We start from the raw sequence: 9,851 nt of genomic DNA on the forward strand, positions 1-9,851 counted from the left end.
CTTTTGCCGTAAGTGACTGTGGAGGACAATTTTGGATCCACACAGTGGTGACATAGGTTTCCGGACGGGAGTTGATCATAGTGAGGGTTTCTCCCTTTCATCCTGAGTTCAAGTGTCTTCAAAGCCCATGACACCTTTGGTAAAGGCTGTTCTCCAATTGGAGCACTCACAGGCCAGTGTTTACCAGTTGTCTACATTTTTTTAGATTTGCCTTGAGGGAGTCTTTAAAGCTCTTTTCTTGACCGCCAGCATTACGCTTTCCATTTTTAAGGTGGGAATAGAGTAGTTGCTTTGGAAGACGATCATCAGGCAGGCATCTGCACAACATGACCAGTCCAACGAAGTTCATGCTGAAGAATCACTACTTCAACACTGGTGATCTTTGCTTCTTCCACTACACTGGCATTTATTTGCCTGTCTTCCCAAGTGATGTGTAAAAACTTTCGGAGGCACCATTGATGGAATCTTTCGAGGAGTTGGAGATTTATGTATATTGTCCATCTTGCCCAACATTTGTCAACTCTTACATGGCAAATGCTCTCCAAGGTGTCAGCAGAGGTGGTTTTGGAGCAGTGTGACCGGTGGTTCCCTTGCACTGGGCACCGAGTGGAGAGGGCACCCAGTAAGCACTTGCCTGGCACAGGAAGAAGGCATGAGGGCTCTGGCAGGGTCGTTGTGCTGGTCCTGAGTGTTACCATGTGGCAAGGTCCGAGTCCAGTCCGAGGTCGAGGGTGCGGTATGGAGGCTGTCCATCAAAGCTGAAGCGGGGTCCAAGGCAGGGAGTCGGGTGAGGTCAGGAGCACTCCTCCTGCGAGAACTTAGTTCCCTCTGCCTCTCTGCCCTGAGCCTCTGTGGCTCAGGAGAGGCTGGAGGGTTACTGGACCCAGAGGCAACCTCACTTTCCCCTGACGGGGCTGAGAGTGGAGCACCTGCAGGCAATGCGTCCTCCATCTCCTCAGGAGCCAGAGCAGACTCAACTGGTGCCTGCACCTGAGGATCCAGCACAGGTGAGGACCCTTCAGGCTCAAGCCCCAGCCCCGGCTCAGGAGGTTCTGGAGGCGGGGAATCCTGTGTAGGCTGGGATTCCTCAGGTTCAGCCTCTGAGTCCGAATCCCAGGCCATCACAGTCCTAGAGTCTTCCAACCTCCTTTCCCAAGCCTAGCTGGTGCTTTCCCAGCTTTGGGAAGGAGGTCGTAGGGCTTGGGGACCCTGCCAGAGCCCTCTCACCTCCTTCCCAGTGCGAGGGCTGGTGGGAGAGGTGCCAAATTTTGGACTAGCTCAGGGCCCCATAATACCAATGTCTGCCCCTGGTCTCAGGCAGCTGCTACCAGATCCTCTTTAGCTGGAGATGCCAGACATTGAAACTGGGCTCTTATGCAGGCAAAGCTTGTGCTCTACTACTGAGCCATGGTCATCTGCTTTAATAATAATAATAATAATAATAATTATTATTATTATTATTATTATTATTATTATTATTATTATTATTATTTATACCCTGCCTTCTCCAGCCAAGGCTGGGCTCAGGGCGGCTAACAAGCAATAATAAAAACAAGTTGAATGAATACAACTTAAAAAAAAATATTAAAATACAACATTAAAATATTGAAACATTAAAATATTAAAATATTAAAATGCAGCCTCATCGCAGGAGGAGAAAGGAAAAGAAAAAAGAAAGAGGGGGAGGGAATCAAATTGGCTCCAAGCCAAAGGCCAGGCGGAACAACTCTGTCTAACAGGCCCTGCGGAAAGAAAGCAGATCCTGCAGGGCCCTGGTCTCATGAGGCAGAGCGTTCCACCAGGCCGGAGCCAGAGTTGAAAAGGCCCTGGCTCTGGTTGAGGCTAATCTAACTTCCTTAGGGCCCGGGACCACTAGGGTGTTGCTATTTATGGACCTTGAGGCTCTCCAAGGGGCATACCGGGATTTATATGTGTTTGGGTGCAGTGCTTACATAGGCAAGAACTTTATCTGCCTTTTTCGTGATATTTTGACTGGCCAGCAGCTTTTTTAATGAACATTGGAAGCTGCCTTGTTCTGAGTCTGACCATGGAACTAATACTGCCTTCAATGACTGGCAGGGGCTCTCTAGGGTTTGGGGAGGAAAATATTTTCCAGCCCTACTTGGAGCTGCTGGGGATTAAACCCAGATACTTTGCCACTGAGCCGTAGCTTTCCCGAATGGAAGCCTCCTCACCCCAAGTTTTCAGAAAGGGCAGGAGCTCCAGAGTCTTTGCCACCCATGAATCCCTTGCCTCCCCTCTGTTCTACCCAAAACACCACACAGTGGTACATTAGAACAGTATCAAATTTATTTAATTTTTGCCCTTACTGTCCAAGTACGCAGCGTCTGCCCTGGGGCCTGGCATGAACCCCCTTCAGCTACCACTTTGTTTCATTTAGCCGAGTCAGGTTCTCCAGATTCCAAGCTGCATTTTATTTGCCGTCTTTCGATACAATGAGCTTTCCCATATGTTCACAATTGGATCCCTTAAAATATTCATCTCCCGCCCCCCCCCCACCCCCACATCTGGTGTCAGAGCCATTACTTCTTCCCTGCATACCCTTTTGACTATTTTTAAATAATTCATTCATCCATTCGTCGGTTCTCAGGGGAGCACGCTCCTCTTTTCCTCAGACAACATGATCTTTACAAACACACAGTCTCGCCTTCTCCTTCCATTATTCTCCTCTGCTTTTGTTTACTCCGTCCAAGTATTCAATTTGCTACAGTTTCAGGAAGAAGAAGAAGAACAAAAAAAACCAACGAAAAAACACACTCATACATTTAAGCCCAGATTGAGTTACATTAATTTACCAGTATGTGATGGCTTCTTGTCAACTGAGAACCCCACAGGAATTAAAAATACCCCCCCCCAATAAAGGTTACATTAATCAAAGCCACAGAGATATATATGGCAAAGAACTAATAGAACTACCCCAAAGTGCTGGCCTTAGCACCCTGAGCAGGAGCCTCGATTCTGGCTCTGACCAAGATGACAAGGGAGCACCAGAGATATGCAAGACCGGTCAGAGTACCAGAGGTGGAGGTGCTGGATTAAAATGCCAGACCCTAACATCAGGACAGTCTGAACATGAGCCTATCCGTGCTTTCTGCCATGAATGCCAGAATTGGGATCTGCAGAGTCAGAAACAAAAGAGAATGTGTCTCAAGGTTGTGCTTAAAGGTAAAGGGACCCCTGACCATTAGGTCCAGTCATGACCGACTCTGGGGTTGCGGCACTCATCTCGCTTTATTGGCCGAGGGAGCCAGCGTACAGCTTCTGGGTCATGTGGCCAGCATGACTAAGCCGCTTCTGGCAAACCAGAGCAGCGCACGGAAACACCGTTTACCTTACTGCCAGAGCAGTACCTATTTATCTACTTGCACTTTGATGTGCTTTCGAACTACTAGGTTGGCAGGAGCAGGGACCAAGCAGTGGGAGCTCATCCCGTCATGGGGATTTGAACCGCTGACCTTCTGATCGGCAAGTCCTAGGCTCTGTGGTTTAACCCACAGTGCCACCCGTGTCCCTTTTAGGTTGTGCTTATTTAGAGGTTAAATTGAAAAACAACCTACAGAGATGTCTGTTAGGTAGTTCTCCCATATACATTAACTGATTTCCAATGTCAGCAGCCTCTTAGGGCCAGCTCTACAATTAGGCAATGTGAAGTGGCTGCCTCAGGCAACAGATTTGGAGTACAGTCGTACCTTGGTTTTTGAACAGCTTAGTTCTTGAACGTTTTGGCTCCCAAACGCCGCAAACCCGGAAGTGACTGTTCCATTTTGCAAGCTGTTTTTGGAAGCCAAACTCCAACAGGGCTTCTGATTGGCTGCAGGAGCTTCCTGCAGCCAATCAGAAACTGCGCTTTGGTTTCCGAACGTTTTGGAAGTCAAATGGACTTCCGGAATGGATTCTGTTTGACTTCCAAAGTATGACTGTATACCAAAAGGATATCAAATGGTTAACTGCTTAATTTGTCAATTAATTAATCAATGTCAATCCACTGGATGACATTCCGGAAGAAAGTTGCTTCAGGAGAGTGAGGAAAATTCTCAGGGATGATTCACACCCTGGCCGGCACTTTCTTGATCTCGTGCCCTCGGGCAGAAGATATAGAAGCATGATTAGTCGCACCAACAGGGTAAAGAACAGCTTCTATCCGTGGGCTGTTAGGCTGCTGAATGAAAAGATAACAACAGGGCAACTGACTTTCGGGTTTGGTGGGTGTGCGTCAGTAAATGAGGGGAATTAAGACTAAGAGAGCTGAGTGGGGGGCGCTCGTGTAATCTCACTTTATACAAATTGTACAAGTGACAATAAAGTATTTCAATTTCAATCATTTAATTTGACGCTGCTGCTGCTGCTGCTGTTGCCAAAGGAGAGGCACTTGTGGAATTTTCTCTCTCAGGTACCAGAATAACTAGACTAACTTTGGTTTTTCGTTTGTTTGCACCATGACTTAGGGATGGGGAGGAAAACTCCTGAGAAACCGCCTGCTCCACACCGTCAATGTAGCCTAGAGGTAATCAACAGAGGAGAGAAGTGTTACTGGGCTGCTGGTCAGAGGAGTGCTTTTTTAAGTCATTCCACTCTTCAGGAAAGGGATGCGGGTAGCACTGTGGGTTAAACCACAGAGCCTAGGACTTGCCAATCAGAAGGTTGGCAGTTCGAATCCCCGTGACGGGGTGAGCTCCCGTTGCTCGGTCCCAGCTCCTGCCAACCTAGCAGTTCGAAAGCACATCAAAGTGCAAGTAGATAAATAGGTACCGCTCTGGCAGGAAGGTAAACGGCGTTTCCATGCACTGCTCTGGTTCGCCAGAAGCGGTTTAGTCATGCTGGCCACATGACCCGGAAGCTGTAGCCGGCTCCCTCGGCCAATAAAGCAAGATGAGCGCCGCAACCCCAGAGTCGGCCACAACTGGACCTAATGGTCAGGGGTCCCTTTACCTTTTACTCTTCAGGAAAGGTCAGGAAGCTATGAGAGGGTGATTTGGCCCTGGCAGAATAAGAAGCTTCTGTTCTCTTCCTTTCCAGACCTTGTCTGGCGAAGCTGCTCACTTGGAGCTCTCCAAGGTACTGCAGCTGCCCTTCCTGGTTGCCTCGTCATGTCCTGTGGGCTTCTGGTCCAGAAGAGGACAGATAGGCCCTTTTTTCTTCTTGCTTGGTGGGATGGACTGAGAGTGCAGGAGTTTAACCCTTGTTGGAAGATGACAAGAACTGATCCACTCCTGTTCCTCCCACCATTCCTCTGCATCCAGCCAGTCTATGACAATTCTCTGCATCGAGTGGGATTGATGCTGGGGATTGAACCTGCAATCAAAGCAGATGCTCTACCACTAAGCTATGGCCATTTCTCCTTGAAACTACAGTTTCCGGACTGTCTTCCAGGGCAGCCCCACCAAGAGCAGATTGCAGCAATCAAGCCAGAAACAACTTGGACATATATAACAATGGCAAGACCCCAATTCTTGCAGAGGATGCGATTAGTATGACTAACGCTTAACTCCATTCCCCATCTCTTTTCTCCCAGAACGTGCTGGCAAACAACGCAACTGGGCAGAGGGTAGCAATCCCAAATGGAAACCTGTATAAAATATTGAAAGGGGGATAATGCTTCGTTCAGGTGCATAACCCTTTGGGCTTCAGAGTCACCCGATTGATCCAATCTCCAGTGTTGCCTCATAGCTTAGAATCGCCAATGAGGTTAAAAACAGAAACAAACACTGAATAATCTGTAACCACAGGGGATTTAAGGGGGGGGGAGGAATAGAATTGCTGCATCAATCTCATTTCCTTGTTAGGCTCATTATCATAATTGAAGGCCTATGGTTTGGAATGTCGCTCTTTGATACCATTTTATGTCTATCAAGAGCTGCTGAAATAGTGGATTCTGCAGTTCATTTTCTTTTTGATCCTCCTGACTATTTTTGTTTCGTGATTAATAAACAGGAGCAACTGGGCTAGGCTTCAATTAGCTAGCGAAAGTTAAATGCTTCGGGAAGGGAAAGCCGGCTAGTCTGCTCAAAATCCATCTAGATTACAAACTAGTATGGGGCGTTGGAAGCAATTGCCGATTGCAGCGTCCATCGCACTTGCTAAATGCCGCCTGTAACAGTGACGTGTTGGGGGTGGGGGGCAAATCATATTTGCCCTCTGTACTCCATCAGCAGTTGAGGATGGCATAAAAGGAGAGAGGTTTACCCACTGCTACGAAGGTAGAGATAAATGGCTTTTGTTCTTTGAGTACTTGCTTTGTTCTTTGAATACTGCACCTTCAGACACCGACACATTTCATGATTGATAGCCCATGTCTAGACTGGGTCTTTTTCGATCTACTACAAACATGTACTACTTCATAATATTTCCTAGAAAGATGAAAGCATATAAAGCAATGTGGCTGACTTTCCAGGTCCCTTTTTAAAAATAAAAATCTATTATTCTGTTGTTTTATTTCATTTAATAACAGGAAACAATTAAAATTACACTCATTTATAAAAACCTTGAATCCATAGGATGTAAGGGTAGGTGTGAGGTCATTTGTTTCTCCTATTTATTTATTTAAGATTTTATTGGTTTTTTGCAGTTTTATATTCAATCAAATAACACAATATAACATTTGTCATATAAAAGAAAAAGACACACACCCTCAACTTCCCCTTCTGGTTCTTTAAATATTTACTACTTCTGCTTAATTATTATCTTATTTTTATAATCTTACACTTTAATGCTCTTATTTTCTTATCAGTATTATACCAAATTTTCCTTAATGATTACATCTTACAGTCCATTTCATTCTATGTTGTCCTTACTTAACCTGCTAGTGAGTCCATATCTTTACAGTATTTCTGTAAATACAACATAAAAGGTTCCCAGTCTTTTTTAAATTCTTCATTATCATTGTCTCTGATTCTTTCCGTAAGTTTCGCCATTTCTGCATATTCCATAAGCTTTACTTGCTATTCTTCTTCCGTTGGTATCTTGTCTTCCTTCCATTTTGGGACTAATAGAATCCAAGCCGCCGTTGTAGAATACATAAACAACTTCTTCCGCTCTTTTGGTAGTTCCTGTCCTATTATACCCCACAGAAAAGCTTCTGGTTTTTTAACAAAGGTTATTTTAAACACCTTCTTCAGTTCATTATATATCATTTCCCAATAACTTTTAATTACTTTACAATTCCACCGCATGTGTTAAAGCGTACCTTCTTTCTCTTTACACTTCCAGCACTTATTCTATACATTTTTGCCAGTTTGACAGGAGTTAAATACTGGTACATCATTTTCATATAATTCTCTTTCAGAGTTGTACATGCGGTGAATTTTAAATCAACTTTCCATAATTTCCCCCAGTCTATTTGGGGCTGTTTCTTACATCATAAGATGTAAATCCTGCCCCCAATTCTCCTAAAATCGTTTAGCTCTCCCGGCTTCCCAATCAAAGGAAGTTCCAGGAGAAGTTTATTACACAGTTTCCCTGTGAGTAGAGTATTAGGGTAGGGTGCTTTTGTAAGCTGAGCATAGGGGGTGGGGTGGGGACAGAAAAAGACTCAGTCAGTCATTGCTAAGTCACTTCCAGGTTACCTTTTTATTAATGAGTCATACATATTTGTTTGCACAAAGTTTGCAGGCATGTTAGAACACTCAACTGATTTGTTGGCAGGGACATTGATTCAAGGAAGTTGTTATCCCAACTCATTCCAGAGCATCACTTTCCACATCACTTTCCCTACTGCAAAAAATTATTATTTAAAGGGATAGCAGGGTTGTGGTGCAACTTTTTAATTGTGCAACTTGAATTTGCTAGTATGTGATTGACTTCCACCTTTAAAACCGTGACAGTCTAGATGTTCACTTGCTTTGCAAAAAGCCACAACAGTTCCCCTCAAAGCAAACAGCATGTCTTTGGTACACCAAGGCTTATTCTTGCAATCCATCGCTGGGCTTCTAAGTCCCTTCCCTTCCTGCCCCCTTCTTTCTATAGTCCTACTGCCAAACTATTTCACTCCAGCGTCCATCCTGGTGTGCCTAGAAAATGGTAGCTACTGGCCACCAAAACCGCTGAATGGTCATATAGGCAAGTATCATCTAGCTGTCAAGGTTCACTGAAGCATCTTTAGCTATAGGCTAAAAGAGAAACAAACAAAAAAAGCCTAGAAGGAAAGGTTGTCGTCTCACTTGTCAGCTGTAACAATATAGCACTTAAGGCATGCACATTCTTCAGCCTTTTCCACACCAACAGGTTTGCTGGTCACTTGAACACTGGTTCCCTGTGAGTGCCCTTCTGCCCATGTGGCACCATCCCTGCAAGCAGCTCCTTCGCTGGCAAGGCCCTGGTTTACAGTGTTGTAGAGAATGAACTTGCTGGGAAACTGTGGTTGAAATGTAAGTGCCTTTACTTTACTGTTGAGCATTGTCACTGAGCCCTTATTGCCTGGCCATGCAATGTTGAATGGCCAGGAATTCATTACTCCCCCCCCCCCCCCGATGCCCACCCCCAAAAACACATATTTTGTTTCTCTGTGTGTGTGTGTGTAACAAGGATAGCTGAACAAATGGGGTTAAGGTTGCAGCCTAAAGTACCTCCTCGCTTTCCCTAAATGTCAGTGGAACTAAAATTAGCTGGGTCCTACCCAAATGAGCCAACCTAGCAGTTCGAAAGCACGTCAAAGTGCAAGTAGATAAATAGGTACCACTCCGGCGGGAAGGTAAGCGGCGTTTCCGTGCGCTGCTCTGGTTCACCAGAAGCGGCTTAGTCATGCTGGCCACATGACCCAGAAACTGTACGCTGGCTCCCTCGGCCAATAAAGCGAGATGAGCGCCGTAATTCCAGAGTCGGCCACGACTGGACCTAATGGTCAGGGGTCCCTTTACCTTTACCTAAATGAGCAGAATCAATTCTTCCATAAGATCTAGAGGAATCGGAATTAGATGAACCCAAGAGAAGGGCCGCAGCTCAGGATAGAATCAATTGTTCCATTAGATCCAATCGTAGAATTGGATGGGACCAAGCTCCTGCAATGCAAGAATCTCATCATGTGGTTCCTCCATCCGATTTGAAACCACACCAGTCCCTGCTTAGTTTTGCAAATGTGCTAGCATTGCTGCACCACTAGAATTAGCTGAACTAAGAGAAGGACCACAGCTCAGTGTTAGAGCATCCCCGTTGCATGCCGAATGCCCCGGTCATCTCCAGGTGGGGCTGGAAGAGATCCCTCCCCTCTTAAAAGCTTAGAGAGCCTCCACTATATAATAGTGAGCCAGACAGACCAGCAGTCTGACTCCGTGTGAGGCCACTTTCTACGTTCCTATGAGATGCCACAACAGAAGCAGGTTAGCAAACTCTACAGGGCAACACCTGGAATAACACAAGGAGTCGGGCAGCCTGTGGTTTGACTTTCAAAAGCCAAGGGGCTAATTGTGAACCTGAGAAATTAAATTACTGAAATAAAGGCAGGGGGTGGGGATATTGGAGTGTGTAAGTGCAGAGCATAGGAGCCAACTCCTAGGGGGTGATGGGTCTCTTCGGGCCCCCTAATAAAATATTTGGAGGGGCCATCACCCCCCCAGTTGATGGCCATTGCCATTCAAATGGTGTGTGTGCACTGTGACATGTGATCGATTATGCGAAGCAGGGCTTCCCTGGGCCCCCCAATATTTTATTCAAGTTGGCACCCCCCCCCCCCCGTGCAAAGACAGGAAATGATAATGCAGACCATGCACATGAGACTGCGTGGCTGGAAACTGGGAGAACGAGCGTTTGGGTCTGGCTCCTTTTCTTCCCTGGGCAATTTCTCCCCAGGCTGGAGCTGCTATGTTGTTGTTGTTTAGTTGTTTAGTCATGTCCGACTC

This window comes from Podarcis filfolensis (genome assembly GCF_964270895.1).
Source record: "Podarcis filfolensis genome assembly, chromosome: 9".
Taxonomy (NCBI): Eukaryota; Metazoa; Chordata; class Lepidosauria; order Squamata; family Lacertidae; genus Podarcis; species Podarcis filfolensis.